Source organism: Dermacentor andersoni, chromosome 2 (assembly GCF_023375885.2).
Source record: "Dermacentor andersoni chromosome 2, qqDerAnde1_hic_scaffold, whole genome shotgun sequence".
NCBI lineage: Eukaryota > Metazoa > Arthropoda > Arachnida > Ixodida > Ixodidae > Dermacentor > Dermacentor andersoni.
Window position 1 is genome coordinate 163,032,625 of NC_092815.1, and position 7,907 is coordinate 163,040,531.

Consider the following 7,907-nt stretch of genomic DNA (forward strand, 5'->3'; position numbering starts at 1 on the left):
ATGATGAGCGCCTGCAGAGAGCTAGTGCCGCTTCGAGCTCCTCCATTGTAAAAGGAAGGTCCATGCGGCAATCACGGGAATGGGGGACGTCAGCTCGGGCTGGAGGATCTGGATGAGTCGCTTGGTCTGCGATCCGCGCACAAAAGTCTTCTGCGACATCGATGTCTTGCCACCCTTGGAAAAGCGCCAGCGCCTTGAATGGAAAACGCCGTTCCGGAAGGCAACGCAGACCTTGCACCGTTTTCCAAATGTGAGACAGTGGCTTGCGGGGGTCGAGTGTCTGGCAAAACGTTTCCCACCGTTCCGACGCTAATCTATCCATACGACGCTGAATCTTCTTTTGCATCCTCCTCGCTGCCCTAAGGTCATGGATTGATTTTGTGCGTCGATATCAACGTTCCGCCCGGCGACGAAGCGCTCGAAGTCGCTCTAATTCTATGTCGAAGTCATTTCGCGTGGAAGAGATCGTCATCATGCGAGTGGCGTTTTGCATCGTCATTTTAATCGTTTGCTCTAACCCAGAGGGTAGGCCCTCGCGGCAGGCATCTTCCATCTCAGATTTGAAGTTGGCCCATTGAATCGTCCGAATGGTATTCCGTGAGCCTGATGTCGACGACAAGCCTTTGATGTTCAGATAGGTGGGAATGTGGTCACTCCCATGTGTCTCAATGTCTGGAAACCACTTCACACATCTGGCGAGAGAGTTGGAGACGAAAGCAAGGTCGAGGCAGCTGCCGTATGTCACGCCTCGAAGAAAGGTGGGGCTACCATCGTTCAGGAGAGTAAGGCCATAGTTGTGGGCGATACTTGCTAATCTTCGTCCTCTTGCATTTGTCCTTGTACTTCCCCATGCTGGATGGTGTGCATTGAAATCTCCTATGGTGACCCATCGGGCGGGACAAACACTCAAGATATCCGCAAATCTTTTGGTATCGAAATTGCTGGAAGGCGATATATACACGCCTATGAGAGTAAACGAGAGTTTGTTCTTTTTAACTGTGATGCATATATATTGATTGTCGTCGTGGGGCGCAATTGGTTGCAAAACATAGGTGAGTTCACGACGAACAAAAACGACGATTTTGCTGCATGCACCGTTTGTTGATGAGATGATAAACTCGTATCCTGACAATCTTATTGGTTTCGACAAGTTGGGCTCACAAATGACGATGAGTGGAAACACATTGGTGTAGACAAACTGACGAAAATCTGAAATTCGTGATTTTAGCCCTCTGGCGTTCCACTGGATGACGGACGCTGCTTTGACTTCTTTCCGGAAGGATGGGGTATGAGTAGCCATCTTTCTAGTTGAGGGATGCAAGCACTGGGCTTAAGGCGTCCAACACTTTAAGTGCGCTTCGAGCAGATGGTGTCCTCATGTCCACTAAAAGCGCTCGAATGGCCTCCATGAGAGAACGTAGCACCGAGATGACTTGACGGTCTGTTTTAGGTGAATCATCCATGGCCGGAGAAGGATCAGGTGGGGCCCCGACCTTCTGAGGTTCTTTCGCAAGGGAGCGGCTCGGTAGCGTAGGCCAATCCTCTAAAGATAGAGTCTTTTCTGCTTCCTTCGTGGAAGTGGTGGGCCCTTTCACGGCGCGGCTAACTGGCACCGCAGAGGAGTGGGTACTGTCACTTCGCGCATGCGTCTTCTTCGAAGACGTACGATGGTGCCGACGTCGACGCCGACGCCGGACTACTTTGGCTGCCTCCCTGTGAGCCGAATTGTCTCTGGCCATTTGCTTGAGAACCGCGCGTTCCCTCTTGATGCGGGGACAGTCTTTCGACGAGGCCGCGTGAGGGCCGCTACAGTTGGCACACTTCAGGACCGTGGCACCACAGGTCTGTTCTGCATGAGGTTCAGCGCAACGGGGACACAGTAGCAAGTTGGGACACACGCCCTTGACGTGTCCTAGCCTGAAACACTGATGGCATTGAAGCGGCTTCTGGATGAATGGTCGAACCGGATGTCGAAAATGTCCGACTTTAACGTGGGATGGGATACAATCCCCCTTGAATATTACTTTTACGCAGCGCGTATTCCCAAGGCGGCGCACTTGCGTAATGATCGTGCCTTCGTATGCCGGCTTGATGAGGCTAGGTAAGTCATCATTAGGAATGGCTATGTCGATGTCGTAAATCACACCGGCTATGGATGTGTCGTCGATCGGGATAAAGGGGCGCATTTTGATTCCGCCTAGCTCCGTGGTCGCTTGAAGTTTTCCAAGCGCACTCGCGTTGTACACGTCTATGGCGAGTATATTCTTGCGTGGATTTATTCTTATATCTTTAATTTGATCCGGCACCGCACGTTCCAGAAACATGGATAGGGCTTGCCTGTTCAGCAATCGTAGGTTGCTTGATGGCTCTTCCGGCATATAGATGATGACGTGTGGCCAGCGCGCAGGCCTTGACTTCATAGTCGTTGTGCTCGCAGGAGTTGACGGCGCTGTGTTGACGATTTTTCTTCTCGCCCTCTTACTCCGGACGGGTATGAAGCCGTCGTCGGATGAGTCGTCCGACATGGAGTACAGCTCGGTGTCTTCGGTGTCACTGGGGGAGCCAACTCGCTTCCTCGCGGTTGACGGCTGTGATGACGTCTGGCCAGGCGGGCCTCTAGCATGCTCCGCGTCCATGGCTGCAAGACGGGGAGGCGAGGCACCTCGAAAGCCGAAGATTTTACCAAAAATTCACAGAGCACAGAAACAAGTGTTCTGCCAAGAAGACACTTCGTCGTCTTCCGTCGCCGTGACGATTGCTCGAATGGTCACCAATGTGACTGTAATGGCTGCATGTGGTTAGGCATAGAGAAGGAACCTTAAGGCTCCGGAAATGGAACAGCGGCTTCGAGTGCCCACCATAAGAAGCTCCATGTTTACGTAACATCCGAAATGAAGAGGAAGCCTGCGACCAAGGTGGGCTGTTAGATAAGGAATATGTCAGCAGCTGTCGTGTAGTGTGTTGGATGAACCAGCACAAACAGTGCCGGAAGGTTCTGTTGGCAGCTGCGAAGGTGCTGCAAATGAGAGCTATCCGGCATTTGCTGTTGCAATAGCGCGGCACTGTTGCTGTGAAAGTCATGACACGAAGTGTGTTCTCGGACATGGTGCCATTGTCGTGGAGGGCCCTGACTTTGCAAAGTCTCGGTCGAGTCGCCTCACTGATTACGATTCTCAGTAGAGGAAAAGTGTTCAGGGACCTGAAAGAAGGTAGAAAGGCAATGAAGTACCAAGAAAGCAGCCACTGCGCCGTAGCTACTGAGTCAGCGCGACGACCTCCCAGTGAGAGTGGAACGTTTCGTTGTCTTATAGGTAGCGGAGCTTGAGTAATGGTTAGCGGTTCACACAGGAACCCTTCCACCGAAAAAAGGAATATAAAGAGAAAACAGAACAAAAACATTGAATAAATATATTGTAAATATTGAACGCAGTGATCTTGGTTTCTCGGCTACGTATGCATCAATACCGCTACAGCACCTGTGGAGACGGCAAGAAAAGGGTATGGAGTATTACGGCGAATAGAACTACCAATAATGAACCACGAGAAAAAGCCGAACCACTTTACTAACTTCTACTCCATGTAGATTGCATATTCATGACGGAGTGTCATCCCTATGTCGAACAAACTGTCCTTCCAAGCTGAGCCTCCAGGGATCGTTTCGCGCATATGTAACTTGTGACCTTAACAATGATTGTAATACGTCAGGCGGACATGAGAACTGGCACAAGGACAGACTTGTAATAAGCAAAAATATATGGCATGCGTAGCTCTTTGATAAATCGGTCGGGCGTTAACTTATACTAAGCCTTTAGTAAAACATAACGTTTCATATATTTACCGGAATGAATACGTCACCATTGCTGCTCATTTTCTTCCAAATGTCACTGTGCGGAAACGCCATCTTCCATTAACTAGGCTAGACTGATGTGGCCTGGATTACTCGAAAAGGCGTGAAGAGACATCTTGAATAATCATAAAAGTTACGAACAATAGCACAGCCATCTCGTCAAGCTAGCCGCTGTAGTAGCTTTTTGTTACTGCTCCTTTCTTTCCCAGAAAGATAAAACGCACTTATCAAACAGAACAGGATAACACTTAGGAGACTTTGATAGGCTAGTTTGTTGCTGGCTTGATGGAGCATGGTAATAACAGCGCGTTTGAGGATGTCCTCTGTGCATCCTTTCTTTGTCGCGTGATCAAACGCGCCATTATAACCATGTTCCATGAAGAAACGGATAAACTTCGCAAGGGCTGGGCTGCAGGCTCCGCGGTCCGGCAAAGACAATACTCACCACCCACCAATACCCACCAAAGAAACCCGCTGCATGACATCTCACCAGAGACAGTCGCGAATAAGCGATCATGTTGGGCCGTCCTTGCTTTGTGCCTAGGCAAACTGGCTCGCGCTGTAGCTAACATTACTTTTACTATTTAAGCGCGAGAACAAGGCAGAGTATGAGTCTTGAACGCAAAGAACCTATTGTGGTTCATAATATTAGATGGTGCAGATCACGGGGCACTGCCCGTGCGTTTTTATATATTATGAAATGGGAAAGCAAAACATTTTTGTGGCCTCTATTTTTTATGTCATGATAATATTCGTGCTTGTCTCTAAAGTTGTCTCTAAAGCGGGCAACTCATCGTACTTACGTCGATCGGCCGTTCTTATTGCGCAGATCAATTGTGCATCCAGTAACGGATGAAAAAAATGCGGAATAACTCTTCCTTCATGGCCTGCAAGCATAACGTCTTAAATGCTCATAAATACATAATCAGAAAAGAGCTCTCAGCAACGTGGATGAATATATGCGTTTCTGAGGAAATCCGCTAACGTCAGGTTCATACAATATTGCAGATTAGTATGGTAACCAGATCCTCGTGATAACAACAGAGCAAGAGCCTAGACGGAAGACTTTCTGAACCGCTCAGACATTGCGTTGGCGTGCCATCGAAATGAGCAGGAAACATAAAACCTCGCGAAGCCTCTGCGCCAGCAATCTGAAGCGCAATGTCAGGATTTTGTTTATTTAAGCTTCGCATGCAAGGACAGCAAGATGCCGAAACGGCGCTCGCACACAGTGCTGTACCGTGGTCTTATTTCTGTTCTCATTCACACAGACCGCGATCCGCCTAAACCAGGATGAGCAGGCCGATTTGTTTGCGGTGGCAGAGCGGGCGGGCTAGCTCGTTGATTGACCAACTTCGATCAGCAGCTTCTGCTCATGACTTTCCCTTCCCTTCAACGCGGTCGACTCTATCATGTTGTTCCCGCTTCTTTCACTTCCTTTTCTGCTACGCTATGCACGCAAGGAAACGGAAGCTCGTCGAATGCATAGTGAGAAGCGTTGCTTTATCTTCTGATGTTGCCTGCAACTTATTTTCTCACCTAGGGCGACACGTGTCCCTCTTGCCGCCATTTTACACGATTGGCGACGAGGCACATTCCGGGAGGTACCTTCGTCTCAAGTCCATGCATAGTTTTTTTTTTTTTTCATTGCATCCGACTCTCTGTAGTATATAGGGTGTCCCAGCTAATGTTAGCCAGGATGTACAAAAATATTGAATATGCAATGCAGCAGATCCAACTAGTTATATATTCACAACGCGAAGCTGAGTGCATAACTGAGTGCGTTAAGTCTAAGTGCATTAAAGGGACCCTGAAACGATTTTGAACATTTTCGACAAACGTACTGAGTCGTTAGAGTAGGTCCTCTGATCATTAATTGACGCATCTAAGTGCTCCGCGTAAAGCGTCCTAATTATTATAAGGTTTTAAAAATGTACGTCGGTGTCCATCGCAGCACACTGCTCGGCAAAATTGTCATCCGTCCCTACCCACGTGAGGTAAATCACCCCGATGACGTCATGTGGGGGAGCCATCCGATTGGCTGCCCAGGTACGTCATGGATAATTTTTTCACCTTTATGGGGAACAAATGATGTTCGTAATAGTTGGCATGTTAGTTAATTTGTTTCTATAAAAAGAAAGTAACAGAAAGAGGATGAAGAAGAACAATTCCTCAGTACACTTAAACACTTCCGGCACACAGCAAGCGTCGTCTGCTTGTGTTACAACGTGCTCCATTTCGACGAGAGCTCCGCGATCAGAATCGTCCTCAGTTTTTTCGCGAGTACTATAATCAGACTTTCTTGCGTTGTGGACTGCAAACGTAGCGACTGGCAATATGTCAAGCTGCAACATCGTGTGCCTCTGCACGGCAGCAGACGAGCTGCCGTGCAATTTCCATGACGTCACGCGCGGCAGCGCGTGACGTCATGGAAATTTACCGCGCTGTTTGAAAACGTGCACGCGTGCCGAGCCGCTTCGCAGCGACCCCCTTACGCCTCGCCTTGTGCGCCACGAAGTCCGCGTGCGTACATGTATGTGTAAATAAATATCAGTTTAAGTAGGAAATCACAGCTACAAACCATTTAGTTAGCAAGTGGTCGAACAGTGATCTAGTAATACCTAACTCGGAGAAAAAAAAAGGCCAAATTTTTTCCAAGAAAATGCACTTTCGCACGATATTCCGCGGTTGGCGCTGCCAAACCGGCTTATTTTCCGGAGGCGCCCTCGAACACTTTTCAAGCTACCGTATTTTTGTTGGGGGTTGCATATACTGACGGTTGGATATGCTTTTAGCGTAGGTCAAAGCACCAATATCGAAATATTTAGAATTTCAATCACGCAAAAAGATAAATACATGTATGCCGACTGCATCGTCGCCCTGTGGCGCTCAGCAGGAGCATCTTCGACTTAACCACTCGCAACTCCGTGATTGGTTAAAACCAAGTTGCAGATGACCATAGCAGTTGACAAAAAAAAAAAAACGTGAGAAATAAAGTATTTATTTCATTTTGTTTGCTCTGTTTTTGATTCTAACGCAAATAGACACTCATTTCTCAGTACAGGGCAAGAATGCGTAATTTAAGCCCATTGTGTGCAGGGTTGATAGCTGCCATCTGGAGTACAGTCACAAACGTCCGGGATAACAATAGGCGCGACAGCGCAAAGCATACGAGCCTATCCTTTTTAGCCGGTCCCCGTATGCCAGACATAGAAAGAAGGCATTAAACCTACGTCATAAATGCCTAAGCCTCTATTAAAATGGGGATAGCAAGCATTATGGGACGCCCGGGTGAACGCACCCCACCAGTGAAGATGGTAGGTGACTAAAGCGCGCCGAGCTTAAGAGGATTCACCACTCGTGCATTAATTACGCACCCTAAATATACGTCGCGCAAACAAATTAGGCACGATAACGGGAACCGTCGAAGGTACACGTAACATTATATGGCAGTCGCATATGTGCGACAATTCAAACACGTGCATCTCTCCCATCGCAATGTTTACGCATATATATATGAATAACGAATACAATATCCGCATAGCGCCCTGCAGACATCACCATGCATAACACATTCCGCCTCACGGCGACCATCATATAATGCTATAAAGTTGCTATACAATGCTGTCATATAGTTGCTATATAGCTGTTATAAAGTTGTTATATATAATGCGATCATATAATAATTTTTTTTTATTATGGTGTTTTACGTGCCAAAACCACTTTCTGATTATGAGGCATGCCGTAGTGGAGGATTCCAGAAATTTCCACCACTTGGGGTTCTTTAACGCTCGCCTAAATTTAAGTACATGGGTGTTTTCGCATTTCGCCCCATCGAAATGCGGCCGCCGTGGCCGGGATTCAATCCCGCCACCTCGGGCTCAGCAGCCTCACATAGCCACTCATACAACCACGACGGTTATCAACTGTATTGAAAATTCGGCAAAAGCGTGACCTGGGTACAGGCCGCCCCCGAGGAGGTTCGGAGATCATGTCACCTCGCCGCCTCACGGGCTTGCTGGATGGCCCATAGTTGATCTTGGATGTTTGAGCTGCGCAG

The 7,907-nt window shown here is 48.1% G+C and overlaps 1 long non-coding RNA gene across 1 annotated transcript in view; it reads right to left on the bottom strand.

The window, feature by feature from the left end:
* The window catches only part of LOC140215970 (uncharacterized), a 91,020-nt gene that overhangs the window by 48,389 nt on the left and 34,724 nt on the right, over positions 1 to 7,907 (bottom strand). The window lies entirely within an intron of this gene.